The 18,851-nt window shown below is 35.0% G+C and overlaps 1 protein-coding gene across 1 annotated transcript in view; it reads right to left on the reverse strand.

Annotated features, from left to right (window-relative positions):
* Positions 1-18,851, reverse strand: part of LOC145678745 (uncharacterized) — a 1,017,255-nt gene that overhangs the window by 188,894 nt on the left and 809,510 nt on the right. The gene's annotated exons all lie outside the window — the stretch shown is intronic.

An 18,851-nucleotide genomic window follows, 5' to 3' on the forward strand; every position in this document is an offset into this window, starting at 1 on the left:
AATTGTATTGTTAGAGAATACATTAATCATCCGTTACTTCGCATGATAACTCTTGAATTGTATTGTTAGAGAATACATTAATCATCCGTTACTTCGCACGATAACTCTTGAATTGTATTGTTAGTGCATACATTAAACATCCGTTACTTCGCACGATAACTCTTGAATTGTATTGTTAGGACGTACCTCCACTATCCGTTATTTCGCATGATAACTCTTGAATTGTATTGTTAGGGCGTACCTCCATCATCCGTTATTTCGCATGATAACTCTTGAATTGTATTGCTATGTATACATTAATCATCCGTTACTTCGTACGATAACTCTTAAATTGTATTGTTAGTACATACATTCATCATCCGTTATTTCGCACGATAACTCTTGAATTGTATTGTTAGAACGTACATTCATCATCCGTTATTTCTCATGATAACTCTTGAACCGATGCGAATTCTTTTCATTTCTGTGTTTTGCAAAAAAATAGCTAGAGCGATTATCTCGGCCGTTAATAATGGAGTCATCCATTAGCGTATTTAATTCATAACGGCGATTTTAATGGTGGTTGTCTGTAATCCATATCCCAAACATATAAGCGAAGTTTTCAATTCTTTTCTTTTATGTAAGGATAGCTAGAGCAACTATCTCGACCAAGTTCCTTAATAGAGTCAATCAGTTGCATTATTAATGGATAATGACTACTTTAAAAGTGGCTATCTAAAGCCTATATCCCATACATATAAGTGAAATTTTGAATTTTGCTTTTTGCGACATACAGTTAAAGTCATTATCTCGACTTTATTAACAAACCTGGAAGAGATAATCGATCTAGCTTTCTGTTGTAAGAAATAATAAATAAATAATCGCTTGACGTATTGTACATAATGTAAGCACTACTGAAGTGGTCATTAATCGTTAAAATGTATTGTATTGTTAGTGCATACATTAATCATCCGTTTAATAATGACTTTAGACTGTTTAATGGAGTCAATCCGCTAACATAGTAACAGTTAAAGATGACTAATGGTGTCTATCCAAATACTATAAACGGAAATATTTCGAGTTATCCTCTCCACTACTGTTACTAGAGTTTATTTATTCTAGTACACGAATATTATCTGTGAAAAAAATGGTAATGTCACGAATAAATTACTAAAGTAATATCTTATCCAATAAAACTTTATGTAATCCCCACGTAATATGAATTAACTTTCTCTCCGCGTAAAGTTTCCATAAAACAGGGATCTATGTTCGTAAATTTCAGTTCAAATATATTCTCTCCTTGTCTGTACAATTGAGTAAAGTACAGTGCAGAAGTCTTGCTTAAAAAATAAATTAAAATATACAATTGAGAAGGGGATTTTGTTTCAAACAATTGAAAATAGAGTACAGCTGAGTACAAAGTAACTCGTTTCTAACTATCCTACAATTAACTGAAGTAACGTTAGACATAATTTAGAATAACGGAATTTTGGTAGAAAATATTAAATATTACCTTATAAACTTAATTTGCACAATTATTCTAATTTATTATTGTGGTAAACGTAGTAATTGATTAAGACATGATTAATATTTATGGACGACGTCAGTAACGTTCAAAATATATCTATGATTAAACGTTCCAATCCTTCTACTATTTATAGATTAAATGTATGCTTCTTTCGAAAGTTTAACGAAAGTAGCTATTTAAAAAAAGTAAAGAAAATACATCGATTGAATATGTTTTATCTATTGTCATATAATATTTAAATTATATCTTTTAAGTTTTACGTCGAACGGTTATGCCGACTAGGCTAAAGGAGACGGTTATAATGAGATATGAACGAAATGGTGGAATGAAGAAAGTGGGAGGAGACGATAGAACCACGAAAAAACCCAGTACATGGTGTTTGTCCACCACAAGGTTCACTTGGCGCAAGCTGGAATCAAACCAAGAACACCATGCAACCATGCACTGAGCCACCCACGGCGCTCAGATAATATTTAAATGGGTAATCTCTCGCTGATTGAGGCCCCGGATGAGATCCACGTGAACCTTTTTCCAACGTTGTAATAATAATTAACTGTTATTATATTAACAAATTTTACCCACAATTACTCTTGTTTTCTTTCCTTCCTTCACCTCTAACTGTTAATCAGAAATATTTCTCATTTTCATGCCTTTTCTGCTCTTCACTAAATACGTATGCATTTCCATTATATTACTGCGCAAAATAGTACATTTAAACCGTTAGTTACTGCAAATCATTCACTATTCATTTCGTCTTCATTTGAAATCCAATGCATTTATCAGTGTTGTCAACAATTACAATATGCCTACGAAACTACTTACTTCTGTGAAGCTGACATCAACAATGCCACTTCAGACCTAGCTGGGGAAGGGGGGGGGGCTTATGTCAGTAGATTTTCATGGTTTTCATTGGTACCGGTATATTTATTGATGATATTAATGGGTTTCTATTGGTATTTCATTGGAATATGATTTTCATAGTTTTCTTTGGTATATGGATTACGTAAAATGTATGCAAATGTCAAACGCAGATGGGGTAACTGTTCCCCTTGGAGCCCCAAATAACGTTCCTGGTTGACATACAAAGATGATACTTATCTCGACCTCACATGCTACAGGTCATGCCACAGCGCGGTAGGGCGCCGAAATCACCGGACGTAGTAAAGTTGTGGCGGGAACCATTTCCAATTTTGGCGAGAAGCTTATTGGTCCTTTGTGCAATAATCACAGGATAATTTTTCGAAATCAAAAATATTGTCACATTTCAGGCACATCACACTGCATTCATAAATTATATTTTAACCATATTTGATTAAAATATAACTTCGGTGAGATTGCCATTCGTCTCTCAAAATCCGAGACTGTCACGGAATATCGAGATCTGCGTCCCGGCATCCCGAAAATATTTCTCGGGACGCGTAAATGTCCCGGAGTTCAGCAAAGAAGAAAAGAAGGGAATATTATAGTTTGCTTTTTTCACAGGATTAGGTATATAATTATTCTTTTCAACTTCTGACGTAAACATACATGCGAGTTGTTGAGTTCTATGTTTGTTAAAGATAACAGAAATAAAGTAAACATTCTTTGAACGAAAAAAAGTTCTTTGAAGATAACAAACGCGCCACCAGAACATATTCTCAATGAATTAACCGTTTTAAAAGATAGAATACAACACGAACAGACAAAACGTGTGAAAGGAGACATCATACCCTGAATGAGCTAAAACAGACTCTGAAAACTACGAAACATAACATATTCTGATTAAAAAGAAAAATGCCTCCCAGGGGGAAGGGGTAAATCATCTGCTTACGTTTGCTTAACTAGGGAGGAGAATATCTACTAAAATTATTAAAAATAGGATTACTTAATACTTGTACAACTCCATCTAATAGAAGAAAGTAAATTAGTATACAATATAACACTTCTTTTCATTTTAAGCACTTCAAAGATTCTCGTAATTTAGTAGCGTCCCGGTTTTAGATTTTTGAAATATGGCAATCCTAACGTTCTGTTTCATCTGCTTCCACTCTACATTTTTGAATTTCCCTCTACTATTGCAGCATACACGTCCTAGGTTAGTTAATAAGTTAGTGGGTTTGAAACACTGAAACATTATGCTCTATCGCCAGTTTGCCTAATCGCATCAATACGCGAACTCATACTCTGAGAAAACTAATTGTATGTGGCGTATGTAAAATCTTATGTTATATTTGTAAATCCTGTAGTTTCTGGACTTAATATACAGCAAACGTATAACTGAAAATGCATGCTTTATAATACTTTCTGTATAAGTGTTCCATCTATACGTACTTTCCGTTTGAAACAATATAGGCGGTCAGGATCTCACATAGAAATGGACATATATATATATCTATATATCTATCTATCTATCTATCTATCTATCTATCTATCTATCTATATATATATATATATATATATATATATATATATATATATATATATATATATATATATATATATATATATATATATATATATATGAATTAAACATATAGCTGAATTAAATTAATACTTCGATTCTAGCGTAATATTTGAAGTAAGGAATAGAAGAAAATGACATTTGAGACGTAAAATTCAGCTGATTGTAAACCACGTCCAGCACCACTAAACTCAAGCAGTGCTGAGTCTGTTCAGAACGTACGTAGATAAAGGACGGAAAGAGGGCGATGTATTATCTAATAATGGAGCAGCTACACTGCTAAAAAATAAATCGATTATTTGGACATACTTTGGATTTTTTAAAAGAAATACCACGTTTAGTCATTGTTTAACACAATGGCCGACAAACTTATGATGTTTCTCAGCTATCGTACCGTTTTTAAATCCTACTGTGAGCTAAGAACCTAAAGAACTACCAACTTTTTGAAAAAAAATCTTACATTTGTTTATTACTTATAAATTTCCATTTCTAGTAAATATGATAATATACCAAACTATTCAAGTTAGCAAATGTCTAATATATACACGAAAAACATAGCAAATATCTAATATACACACGAAAAACATAGCAAATATCTAACATACACACGAAAAACATAGCAAATGTCTAATATACACACGAAAAACATAGCAAATGTCTAATATACACACGAAAAACATAGCAAATGTCTAATATACACACAAAAAACATAACGTGCACCAACCCCATACGTATACAATCAACTATGAGATGAGGCTGACAATCGCAGTTGTGCGGGAGGAACAAGCAGTTGTTGTTGTCAGCGTCCCCTGTCGTTAGCGACAGCTCAGTGGAGCAATCAAGGTTAGCCAACCGGAGCACTAACGCCATCTACCGAAAATGTCCCCGCGAGCTACTAGTAACTCGCGATCGACAGTTTGGCAATCACTGGTTTAACACATCCAAAAACATATTAAAGTGTTCTATCAGTGAGCAAGAATACCTCCTAACAGCGATTAATAAGAACTGTCCTAGGAGCGTTCAAAATGTACGGATTAATGTACTTCTACAAATTGGTGTGCAAAATGTACTTTTAACATAACTGATTTAACTCATTAAGATATAAAAGAGATGACTTCTAGTTAATAATTGGAACGAAGGGGTCGGTGTCAAATATAGAAGTAGTAGGGGAGAAAATAGGACATGTGGCTAGTTTTACATGCCTGGGCAGTATTATTAGTGATGATATGAAGTGTGAACGTAAAATAAAAGCAAGAATAGGAATGGCGAAAGAAGCCTTTAGGGGGAAAAAAGTCTATTTTGTGGAACCATGAATAAAGAGTTGAGAAAAAGACTCATAAAATGCTTCGTGTGGAGTATTGTGCTGTACAGATCAAAAACGTTAACATTACGCAAAAAACAGATGAAAAACGACTAGAAACTTTTGAAATGTGAGTGTGGAGGAGAATGGAAAAATAGAAATGATTAAAAAGAAAAGAACAATTTTAGATATTATTAAGAAGAGGGAGAGAAACTGGTTGGGACATTGGCCAAGAAGAAACTGTATCATGAGGGACGTGCTAGAGGGTATGGTGGCAGGAAAGAGAGGGAGAGCGCGAAGGAGACTAAAATTAATGGACGATATCAAAACGGAGAAATCGTACGTGAAGACGAAGAGGTTAGCGGAAAACCGCCAAATTTGGAAGCTTCTCAGTTGCAGCAAATGACCTGCCAACAATGGCAGAATACTTTTGATGATGATCTAGTTAATACAAGCTATGTAACTTAAAAACACATTTATTAATATTTTTAGGTATTTTCTATGAAAATAAGAAAAAATGAATGTAAATTGAAAATGGATTAATAGAAGAAACGTTTTTAATATTTTATCAGGCGCAATGAATGTTTGTCGAGAATACTTCTTCTTCTTCTTCTTCTTTTTTTTTTTTTTTTTTTTGTTTAAAGTTTCGTGTAACAGAAATGCATTACTTGTATTAGTAATCCGAACGCATGCATCTGTGCACCACCTGGGAATCGAAACTGGGACATTGTGGAACCAGCCTTCCGCTTTAACACACTTGACAAAGGAGGTCGACGAAATTGATTTCCTTTATCACATCCAGCCAGAGGACAAAGAGGTAGATTCTTATAGGATTAATTTAATATTTCGAATATATATATATATTGAGAAGATGGCTGTACGAATACTGGAGCTAATTTATCTTAACATGTTTCATAACTGCTACATTACACCACCAAATTATGTTTATTCGTAGATTATGGGATGTGTTATAGTACCACTATACCGAGGGGTGCTCTCAGGGTATTTTAGAGTATAATTAAAGCCCCTATGAAACTATCTGGGAGGCTATTTTTTTATTATTGTTTAAGATGGTACAAACAAACGTAGAATGGTAATTTTGGAAGCGAAAAAGTTATTTAGAGCCCAGAACAGTATATTTGCGAAGAGAGAGAGAAATTATGGGGAGAACGGAAATTTACAAAGGACTATGGTAAATTAAAGGGTATTGGGATGGGATAAGGGTAATACTGATATGCTCGTTCATCATCCAGGTATTCAGTCGACACAGGTACACGGCTAAAAATGGCAAGGTAGCGAGAAATGTCTTCTTGATATGGATTCAGTATCCTAGATAAAGGTTCCATCTCCTCCCTAGTTTCTTTATTACAACCGAAGCGAGAAACGGTTTTGTGATTTGGATTCAGTAATCCCAAAATAGATCACAACTCTTCTGTTATTGATCTACTGAAACCAGAAGTGGTTGAAATATATTTGCAGCTCCCAGTTTCAATATTGGTCCTTATAAAGTAAAATAGTCACAAAGCGGTGTTTTTATATAAATATAGTGCCTCACGAATAGGTTCCATTTCCCCTTCTCTATTGCAACCGGAAGTAGCAGAATTCTATCATTTCCGGATTCAATACTAATTGCAAATAGAGGCATAATCAAACGCTTGATTATCGTATACTTCAGTGTCAGTTTCATGGTTATCACACACCAACAATTATCGATTTTTGTGATTTTTCTCGAAAACTAATAAGGATTTACACTCACCCATATCCTTTTGGTCAGCTGAAAAATAATGTATTGTTTGATATACGTCCTATCTCTGAACATTGTATTCATTGAATGATGATATTGTAGAAGTTAATAAAATTACTCGTGTTATTGTTTAGTTCAAAATATTTTGTCGGCGCGAATTTTGTCGAGGAATTTGAAGCTTAAAAATATATAAAACGATAATCATGCCTGTTGTGCTATTTGGTTGTGAAACATGGTCGCTTACTCTGAGAGATGAACGCAGACTGAAAATATTTGAGAATAAAATCCCGAGATCCTAAGAGGAACAGGAATGTAGAATGGCGAAAACTTCATAGCGAGGAACTGCATAGTTTATACCGTTTACCAAACATTGTTATGGTCATCAAGTCTAGGAGGTTCAGGTGGGGCAGGATATGTAGCCAAATGAAAAAGTGGGAACACTTTTAAAAACTAACTGGAGATCCAGTCGGAAAAAAAACCACAAGGAAAACCTATACCTAGATGGGAGGACAATATTAAGATGGATATCGCAGAATCAGGAATACAAAGTAGAAACTGGATCCAGTTGACTAAAGATAGTAGTCAATGGACAGCTTTTGTGAACACGGCATTAAACCTCCGAGTTCCATAGGTCATAGAGTTAGTTAGTTAGTTAATAAAACTACTGCTACGAATCACTAGGAAAATTCTGCCCAATGCTTATTTTAAATTTAACGGCAATCATTTTCCAATATTTTACTAAAAAATCCTACATTGAACAAAACTTTAGATTTCTTGGAGCTAGTACGAGTTACCTTCTTGTCTTTTACAATTACACATATGAATACTTACGAGTTCCAGCTTTATATGAATGAAAGTCGAATGTAGAAACCAAAAAACAAAAAGTTGCTTCACCTATTTTTATGAAGTAGCTTTTACTACTTCCTTTTTTTCCTAACATATCTTCTTTCTGTTTATTTTTCTTTTTCTCTATATTCTTTTTTTTGTTTTATTTTCTTTTTTCTCTTGTATTTTTTCTTCCTTTCTGATACACAGTCTATCGTCACATTATCACTGTGGCGTGCGTTATCGGGATGTAAGGTCTGGTTCGTATCGTTGTGGTCTAGTGGTTCTTTGTCGCTTCATCTTTAGAGGAAGAAAGAAAGAAAAATAACAAAAAAGGAAAATAAAAGAAACAAAGACAGAAAGAAGAAAAACTAGGAGAATTGTAAGAGTTGTGAAGTGGATAAGGGTTTGGAGGACTTGAAACAAGGAAAAATAGAAGAAGAAAAAAATATCATTCTTTTCCCAATGCGAAGGAACAATGTTCGATTTTCAGTTCAGAATGAAGACAAGAAAAAAGGTAAGAAAACACACACACAAGAAAACCCACAAGAAAAATACATGATTTTCAGTTTTTGATATAAAATATTTGAAAAACAGTCCGAACGATTCAAACTAGAAATATATTAGAGATAAATTATATTAATATTGATTTGAAAAACTGAATGGAAGTGTGAAATTACAAATATTATTCGTCACAATAACCAAACAACATACTCAGAAATATCAAAAATTATTCGCTAAAATAAGCACGTATACATTTTAAAATATCTGCATTATTGAAGTAAGAATAGTGGTAATATCAGTTTCATGTCTCACGTTAATGCCCTGTACACTAAGAAAAATCCATTATCCGGACAGCTGTATATTGTACAAATATACGGAATCCATACGTTTACTGTACGGAGAATACGTTATCCATATGCTACGTACATACTGCCTTTTTCCCAGTTTAGATGTCATATCATGCCACTGCAGGATGTCTAAAAACTAACAGTCTTCCGTATATTACATACATATACGTATGTTACTTACGTCAGCTATATGTTATACACATCTATGGGTATGCGAGATCTGTACCGTCTGTCTTTCTCTCATACGGAAATTACATATAGATTTAGCATTTATAAGTAAAGTGTTATAAAACACATGTTTTCAGTTATATGTTTTCTCTGTAGGATGATACATATCGTCGTGCGTTAAGTCCAAAAACTACAGGATTTACGCATATAACCTACGTTTTTACTTACGTCATATATGTTTTTTTTTCGATGTGTAGGTTAAAGAAGAGGGACGATTGATGAACGTGAATTATGATAGAATTGGTGGAATGAAAATGTGGATGAAAACGGAAGAACTGACTAAACCTACCATGTTTTCTACTACGAACTTACTTACATACCTTGAATCGAACCAGGTATCCCTCGTACCAGTAGTGAACGATCTACTATATCGAACCGCCGTGCCCTCTATTGAAATAGTATTTAAGTGTTTCTGGGCACTGGATGATTATCACGCATAACTTTGATTGACTTAGTCACAAATTTGAGTCCTCGTAATATCATAGAATTTCGACGTTTACCAAGCATTTTGATGTAATTTTGTCTATGAATAAAGACATCTCGTAAATGGTAAATGGTCAAAGAAACGAGAATCAGTGCTGGCCAAATATCACGTGACTATTGTGAAATGAAAGTGGTCACCCATATTCTTCATGGACAGAAAAGTCGTGAATTTTAAGTTTCGTAATGAATTTTTCAAGTGATCCGGAATCGAATCCACAGATCTCATGTAACAAAGACAGTAGTTAATCTGAACAAATCTCTGAACGTTGAGTCAAAACAGTTTTGTTCCGTATTACTCAAATCTAATCAGAACTTTCTCTTTCATAAATCCAATCAAAATTTTCTTCTCAGGCAAATGCAATAACAACTTTCTTCTGTTTCATATTAAGCACATTCAATCGGAACTTGCTCTTCTTTTATGTTAGGATCATTTATTCAGAACTTTCTTTTTGTTTCGTGTTAGGAACATTTAATCAGAACTTTCTTCTGTTTCATATTAAGCACATTCCATCAGAACTTGCTCTTGGTTCATGTTAGAAACATTTAATCAGAACTTTCTTGTGATTCATATTACTCAAATTCAATCAAAACTCCCTTCTCTATCTTATTAGGCAATCCGCTTCATATTAGCTAAATATAACCAGAACATCTTCCAACTTTGAATTAGACACATGTAATCATAGAACTTTCTGTTTCATCTTAGCCACCACAATCAAGCTTCTATAATGTATAAAGGTTGTTACTTTTTAATTTTTCTTCACTGTCAAGTGAATTATGTAATATAATTTGCTCATGATATCATCAAACAGTTGGTTATCTTATAAACTACAAGTTAAAGAATGTAAACTTACTAATTAATGTCACGTAAAGAATAATCTCAAAGCTCACTAAATATGGAATGGTAACACTTACCTGAAAAGAGAAAAGAAAATTGCATTAGGATCAAGATATAAATGCATTTACTTTGATATATTAAATCTTACCTTAAGATTTTAAGATAAATATTAATAAAACTAAGCGTTAGGTGATCAAGATAGTTAATTCACTTATGGACTTCTTTACACGTTGGTGTCTAGTAGGGAGGAAATGTGCATTAATAGTGAAATAGTAAAATACTAGAATATGAAAATAGTACTCTAGTAAAATAAGCATTGACGGTGGGAATTAGTGATTGATTGGAGTCTAGCATCTCTTTTCAACATTAAGACTATGTGACAATTGGGGTACAGTTTAAGGAAGAATCCCAACCAAAATCAAATGCATCCAACCGCTGGACCAGCGGGAAGAGCAAAATGTGGGTGTGAAGAACAATAATGGAAAAATAAATTGTGTGGTGTTCTTATTGTTTCAAAGAAATTTTCCTTCTATTACCTAGGATGCAGCTGCTAGTAAACAGCAGACTACTTAGGCTTAACCAAAATTATATATGCTTACTCTGTGAATGTCTCTTTCTATTTAAATCCCATAATTTCATCATTGTAACACACCGGTTCAGTACATAAGTTGCACTAGTACCTTTATCATATATTCTTCCTTACACACAAGGGTGCGCACAGACGGGCTCTAGGGCGCAGGTTGCGCCTGTGAGAACGTAAAAAATGAAATGAAATCTTTGAGTTATACGTCCCACGGTTATGCCGGTTAGGCTAAAGGAGACGGTGATGATGAGAGATGAGTGAAATGGTGGAATGAAGAAAGTGGGAGAAAACGGAAGTACCCCGAGAAAACCCACGAGCACGGTGTTTGTCCACCACAAAGCTCACTTGGCGGGGACTGGAATCGAACCCGGGACCCCAAGCACCAGAGGTGAACGCTCTACCACTGAGCCACCGCGCCCCCACTGTGAGAATGTAAGATGAGACTGTTGTTTTTATTGAAAATTGTAAATTTAAACTGGAGAATAACAAATTTGGGACTACGAAAGGTATATTTGTGGACATAATGGTAAATTTAGGGGAAGAGAATTGTAAATTTAGGAATGTGAATGGGAAATTGGAGTAGAATGATAAATTTAGGGGAAGAGTATGGTAAATTTGGGAATGCGAATGGTAAATTAGGGTAGAATGATAAATTTGAGGGTAGAAAATAGTAACTTTGGTAATAAGAATGGTAAATTGGAGATAAATGATAACTTTAAAGGAAGAGAATGGCAAATTGGGGGAGTGTGGTAACTTTAGGAGAAGAGAATGGTACATTTGGAAATGTGAACGGTAAATTAGGAGAGAATGGTAAATATGGAAATATGAATGGTTAGTTGGGATAGAATGATAAATCTAGCGGAAGAAAATGGTAAATTTGGGAATAAGAATGGTAAATTTGGGAGTGAGAATGGTAAATTTGGGAATGTGAATGGTAAATTGGAGGGGAATGATAAATTTGGGGGAAGAGAATGGTAAATCGGCAATAAATTGTTGGAGAATAGTGAAGAATGGTAAATTTTGGGAGTGGAGAATGATAAATTAGGGTGGTTATGCCCAAACTCTTAGGAGGACGGGAACCCCTACTTACACATATCTGCCCATTGATAATCCTTGTATGTTTTACAGAATAGTCATAAGTAAACAAACAAACCTTGCAACTAATATATAGGTTAGTGTGTTTGTTGTACCCGCTTTTTATCTAACTACCGTGTTATCTAAAACACGAGAAATCCTTTAAACCTCATATTACCCAACAAGTGGAACGAAACACAAATAAAAGAAAAAAGTATTAAAACGATGTATCTGACAAAAATAGAGATAGTACTGAAGGACAGAAGATTAGTAAGGGTCGAATTTCTAAACAGCCTTAGTAGGGTGCAGCGTACAGTGGTAAATTTCAATATTTTTTGATGCGAAACTTTGGTAAAACAGAATTTGGGTATTTCTTTGTCCTCTAAAGACTGGAAAATATTAGTAAGCAAGTAATATTTTAGTTGCAAAAATAGCACATTGTGTCAAAATATTAGGTAGTCTAAAACATATTGAGTTTTTCGCAAACGATTTGACGTTAGTGCCCAAATCTCAAGGTGTATGTATTACAGAGCGTGTCATACCTACTGCCATTAGACAGCTGACAGTTGAAGCTAGTAGATATGCAAAAATTGTTGGAATCATAATCACATGTATGGTACTGCACCGTAAAGATGAGTGACTTTACATCTTCATATTATACTATTACTCCCAATTAGGTAAAAAAAAAAAAAAAACAGTGATAACAGAATATTGATAATAATAGTGTAGAATTTTGTGGTTTTTATCGTAATGTCCAATGATTATGTCCTACAGGTAATATTGGACATTTCTGTTTAATTTTTATTGGGCTTATTCAGGTTTGTTAGATATCACCTAACAAGAAATAAAGAAAGGTTTTGATACTACAAATGTGTAGACCCAAAGAGAACTTCAAGGGGATCAGACTCGGCGCCCATGCCTTTAGGATAAAATATACTAGACAATTAATGAAAATAAATGTTTATGAAATAGTTAGTGGAATGAGAATGTGGGAGCAAAGGAAAGAACCCAAGAAACCCGAGATGATTTTAAGGAGGTGACTCGAGGAAAATCTCCAGAAGCTACGAAATTTCTCGGGGGATTTCTCCAATCGGGCTCAACCTGAGTCAGTCAGTAGTATTTTCGCAGTAGTTCTTTCACTCCCTGTTTATTAAAATTTCCTCGAAGGAAATCATCCGAAACTTCCACTGTTACAGACACAATATTATACACCAAAAATTCACATGGCCTGGAATCAAACCAGAGATCCCTCGCATCTGAGGTGAGCCCTCTACCACTGATCTACTGTCTCCCCAATGAGGTAATATAACATTTCTGACTACAAGTGAATATTCAACCTAAATAAGTAATGGGGAAAGCGAAAGAATGTTCTACTTACTTTGTTAACCTGTACGTAAAATTAGTGGACAATATTATGTCCGTGGGTTTTCTCGGGGTACTCCCGTTTCCTCCCACATCTCATTCCACCGATTCTTCCATAATCATTCACTTACCTTAATCATCCGTCTATCTTAGCCTAAAGCGCATAACCTGGGTAGTTAAAGTGAAAGATTTGATTTGCATGTAAATAACAGTATACATATTACCATTTTCACATTTTACTAATTATTTACGTTAAAAAATGAAATCTTTGAGGTTTACGACCCACGGTTATGTCGGTTAGGCTAAAGGAGACGGTGATGATGAGAAATGAATGATACGGTGGAATGAAGAAAGTGGGAGGAAATGGAAGAGCCTCGAGAAAACCCAGGCACACGGTGTTTGTCCACCACAAAGTTCACTTGGTGCGAGCTGGGATCGAATCAGGGACCTCATGCAGCAGAGGTGAACGCTCTACCACTGATCCACGTTAATTTATGCAAATATATGGAGGTTTTTCTTTTTATCCATTGGTAAAACTATCTTTTCAAGTAACCGAGATTAATTTATTCCTGGGACAGGGGCACATACGCAGGAATCCACTGAGTCCAAACCTTCTGAACTTCCTAACTGAACATACATTTGTACACTATCTCAATAAACCCTATGTTTGTTTAGCAGGGAAATGATTGCTGTAGCATGAAAACTTGATCTTACACTTCGTCTGTACTCTTTCTCTCACAAAAACAATCTAGTTCTATCATTTTTTCCCCTGAAAATGTAGATGAAAGTATTTCACAATTATTTATCGTCTTTTCGGCTGCAGAAAAATACCCATTCAATACTACATAGATGTAGTGGCTTTTAGTAGTAACATCCTCCCCTCAAAAGCTTGGTTCAATTCAACAAAAAATTCTGAGTGCGCACCTGCCCTGGGATATGTTACAGAATGATTAAAAAATCATAGGAATAAGTTTATCCTATTGCACTGACACTAACACGTCTCTCTCAAGATGCTTCTAATGGTGAAATAATACGGCAATTTTATATCATTTATAAACAGGTTTATTCACAGATTTAAAACGTGCGTCTCATTTTCATTTAATCGAATAAATACATTGCCGTTATTACTTGTAGGAATTGTTTTATTTTATTTCTAAAAGCTTCATTATTAACAACAGTACTAATAGTGTTTCTGTCTAATGTCTAAAATCAAAATTACTGTTACTACTTCTACTACATCACGGATTAGCTATCACCCTTCGGCCTCTTTAGAATCTTACGATATTACATTGAAAATCGTTGGTGTGGGTGGTAAGAAAACATAAGGGTGTGAGTGGAATGGGGTGACACGTAAAAATAACCAAGCATAAAGCGATGAACTAGTTTACTGAAAAACCCAAAAAGAATACATCAACTGAAAGTCAAACAGCATTGTCCGAGAAAGATCTCTCGATACAGAAACCCGTCAGAGAGCTCCTTTGGGGCTAAGTGGTTCGCGTACTTGCTTTGGCGTGAGAGACCCAGGTTCGGTTCCGGCGGGAGTTCGTGTGGTTCGGATTCCACATTAATCAATAGGTCCCTACCATACATCTTTGCTTGCTGAAAGAGACGTTACATTCAAAATCAATTCTTCAGAAACCCGTCAGGAGACTGTGAATGCCAATAACACAACTTTCAATAAAGTACCACTGTCTTCAAGACTTCTGGCTTGACGAAGTCCTCGCTCACCCATTGAATGACAAAGGTCTCAGGCTATTGAGCATTTATCATCACGCTGTCTCTCATGGAAAAGAAGCCGGAGGCATATACTAAGAAACCGAAGTTAGGAAGCAAAGATTATTATCAGCTCCCATTCTTGATACCTAGGTTCGAATCCCCTTCGACGATTGAACACTCCGAATGGTAGAATAACAATCCTTATTGGTCAATTTTGCATCTACGATATCTCCAGCAGCATTTCAACTGAGTCCATTGCTAAAGACTTAAAGGACCACGGATTCAGCATATGAAATTATTCGGATTAGCATTTTTAGTAAGGTTACATATTTCATAGGCAACCAACACCTCATTGCTACGATGCAGGTTGCATAGGAGCCAGGGGAAAATATAGATTTTCAACCGAATTTAGATTTTCATCGTTAGCCGTGAAGAATCTATCCCGCTAATAAACTCGACTCAGACAATCGTTCTATCTGTCCATTGCAAGAAATAAATTTCAAAATATTCGCTGTTATCTGTGAAGAAATGAACAGACCGACCTAATAACATTATAATCTGAGGCTCACTAGTTTGATCTTAATTATAGAACTGTATGAACTAATTTCTACATAAAAAGCCAATAAGACGAAGAACTTTTACTGTACAAATATCATATATTATCATACTTGCTTGAAATGCTACAAAATGCATCAGATCGCATGTTCCTAATTGTTATAGCTTATAGATTATTATCAATATAGTTTTCTCATTGACTTTCCGATCATGAATGTGTATATTGAGGAAATTTCTTTTGGAAGACTCATTATATACCGTATACAGTATATCATTTACTTGTGCTACCAAGATATTCTGTATTTTTTTTTGCTTTTCCATAGCAACTTTATCAACGGTAAATATTGATCCGAATAAGCACATTGTTATAATCTCATTAATAACTCAATTCAAATCCCGAAAACTCGCTAAAAATCACATTTCACCTCTCCCTATATAAATAGTTTCCCTAGTTTCCTGGAAATAATCATATATATCTTCCTTTAACAAAAGCCGTTCCATTTCTTTGTTGCTCAACAAAGCCCCCAAACAATTTAAAATTAATTGTTTGTCACAGTATATCTCATTTCTCTGCAATTTTCGTGCTCTTTTATGTTTTGTGTCTATCTCGGATTTTGTGTGTGAGTGTGTTTTAGAAATTCAGCACCGGCTGCAGAAGAAGAAGAAATAGAATGACAGAGAGAGATGAAAATAATTCTTCAGCAAAAGACAGAATTCCTGTCACTAAAGACGGTTCACAGCTTCTTCAAGCCGTCCCAACAATGCTCATTTTGTCTCATTTAAGATGGGGCGATGAAATCGTAGGAGGCGCACTGCAGTAAAATGGGCGCGAATTGCTAGCAATTTGTCTATTTGAGGTTTTGAAAAGCGGTAGGAGAATTACGCGGAAATTTTCTTCGTTGACGTGTTTCCCCTTTTAGTATGTAGTTGGAAAATGAGGTGGAATTATATGAGACGAAAGGTACGTGGAAACCAAAGATGTTGGGAGCATAAAAGGCTAGGGGAAAGGAAAGAATAAAAGGGTGGGGGTGTTAGTTGTGACGAGAAGGCGAGACTTTGTAGGAAGATATTTCGGATAGCGATGATTTCACGTATCCTACTGAAAAGGCATGACAATTGTAGGCATACCATTTGCGTTCAGGAGCACTTTAAGACACCTGCTCTTTTTAGCTGAAATTCCCATAGGCCTTTTGAAAACATTAGGGATGTCTTCGTATCTGTAAGGGGATGGTGAGGGTACGGTGGAGATTATTCACACGCTCATACTTTCTACAAATACAAGAAAACGAAATGAGAGACAAACAAAACCGTAAGCAAACTGTTTTTCCTTCAACCTACCTACTTCCCGCTCCCCTGGTGCAAGACAAAAGACTGTCTCGTTTCTACGACCATGGCTCAAACACTGCCTTATAAGCATCTTTGCATGGTAAAACATCCCTCAACTTTCACCCCTTCTCTACGCTTCCGCTATCTACATTCTTCCCAACAACTATTCCAGTTTCTTTCAGGCAGAACTTTTGAATTTCGACTCGTTCTCCTCCCGCAAGACTTAAGATGACGAATGACACTCAATGTAAGGTGCATAAAAATATGACATTTTACGGGTTGCTGTGTTGTTCGGATTTGTCACAAACTAATGTCCTTGTCTTGCACTGACTTCCTCTCTCTCTCTACGCATCTTTATCTTTCTTTCTCTCTATTCCTTTACCATAATATGAATTGAATGAGGCTTCGCAAACTACTCGTATCTCTCCCTCATTTAAATCCTGTCTCCATCACAAGAAGGGTTGGAATATCTTCAACATAAATGTTGGTTATATTTTCAATATTAAAACATATTCTATGTTGTATTGAAGAAAAAGTTATCGTCTACCAGTAAAATGTACTGTAGTCATAAATGGGATTTTCTTTTAATGTTTGGATTTTCAGTTTTATTTAATACTAGCCAAATGCCTGTTCTTCGTACGGAGAGAATAGTTTCATTTTGGACGTAAAGAACACCACAACTGTCACCAATTAGCTTAGGGATCCCCAAAAAACTATTAATTCGACACTAATATCGGTCATTTTCGATCATTTATATATATATATATATATATATATATATATATATATATATATATCCTCACACCGCGTTGTTGCAGGACTGAATTTGGACTTAAAGGACATCGGAAGTGTCACTATTCATCTCAGCGCCCCCGTAAATTATTGATTCGGCACTAATATCGGTCATTTTCGATCATTTGTAAATATCTCCCTCTCCCCTAAGTTGTGCCGTCAAAGTGAAATAATAAAAGCCATTCTGGGCTTAAACCTCATCTATGTTGAATATCTGATTGAGATCGGTCAGGTGCTTCAAGAGTTACTATGTCACAAACATAGTCATTTTCCTTTATATAATTTATATCAGTGGTGATGTATATTGAATGGAATATATTTGTTTACTCAGCGGTAAAGTTTACCATTTCATTTTTAAAAATAGCGAATGAATTATAGGGGATTAAAAATGTGTGTACAAAGTTTTGTATTGATAGACGGAACAGATATAAGCGAAAAGCTTGTAAACCAATACACGCTTTCCCCTCATATTTATTCTGTCTATCAATACGAAACGTGGTACATACGTTTCTTATACCTTATAGTATTTTCTGAAATACATTTAGATTGTGTGCTTTTACCCGGGATCATTCCAGAGGGATAAAACTCGATGGGAGCAATTTCTGGAGGAAGTTTTCCCAACATTCTCCCAATTTTCCCTGTTCAGGTACGTTATGGGCCACAATACATAGTACCTCTGGAAAGCTTGTTTCATGCTGAAGAGAATGAACTATAAGCCATGATTTTCCAATGAACAGTGTTGAGGCAATAGCTATTTCACTGCATGTCGACGATTTTCTTCATAATAACAGGGTTAATGGGTCCCAAGAACTTACCGTGCTTCCCATGGAACCTAATTTTTTATGCATGAACATATCTTTGTTATGTTTATCGAATGGACGAGGTTTGATTCGGATGTCCGGATAACAGATTCATGTCCGTTCTTTGTAAGTAAGAACAGAAACAGAGCAAACAGAAACTAAAATATATGCGAACAATTGCAATTATTATTAGAGAAGGAGTGCTTAGAATATGTTTCACTTTCACAAATGGATAATAAAGAAAATAACTGAAAATTAAAAGAACTAAGAACAAGTCTCAGAATAAAAGGTGAGCAAACAAAAAGTATACGTAGTAAAGAAGCCATCTACCTATTTTTTTAAACAATGGGTTCCGGTTTGATTAATAAAGTGCTTATTTTATTCTTCATTGTTGAGAATGACTTTATTGTTGTCAGTGGCGTATTTACGA

The sequence above is a fragment of the Thermobia domestica genome, chromosome 2 (assembly GCF_964235325.1).
Source record: "Thermobia domestica chromosome 2, izTheDome1.hap1.1, whole genome shotgun sequence".
NCBI lineage: Eukaryota > Metazoa > Arthropoda > Insecta > Zygentoma > Lepismatidae > Thermobia > Thermobia domestica.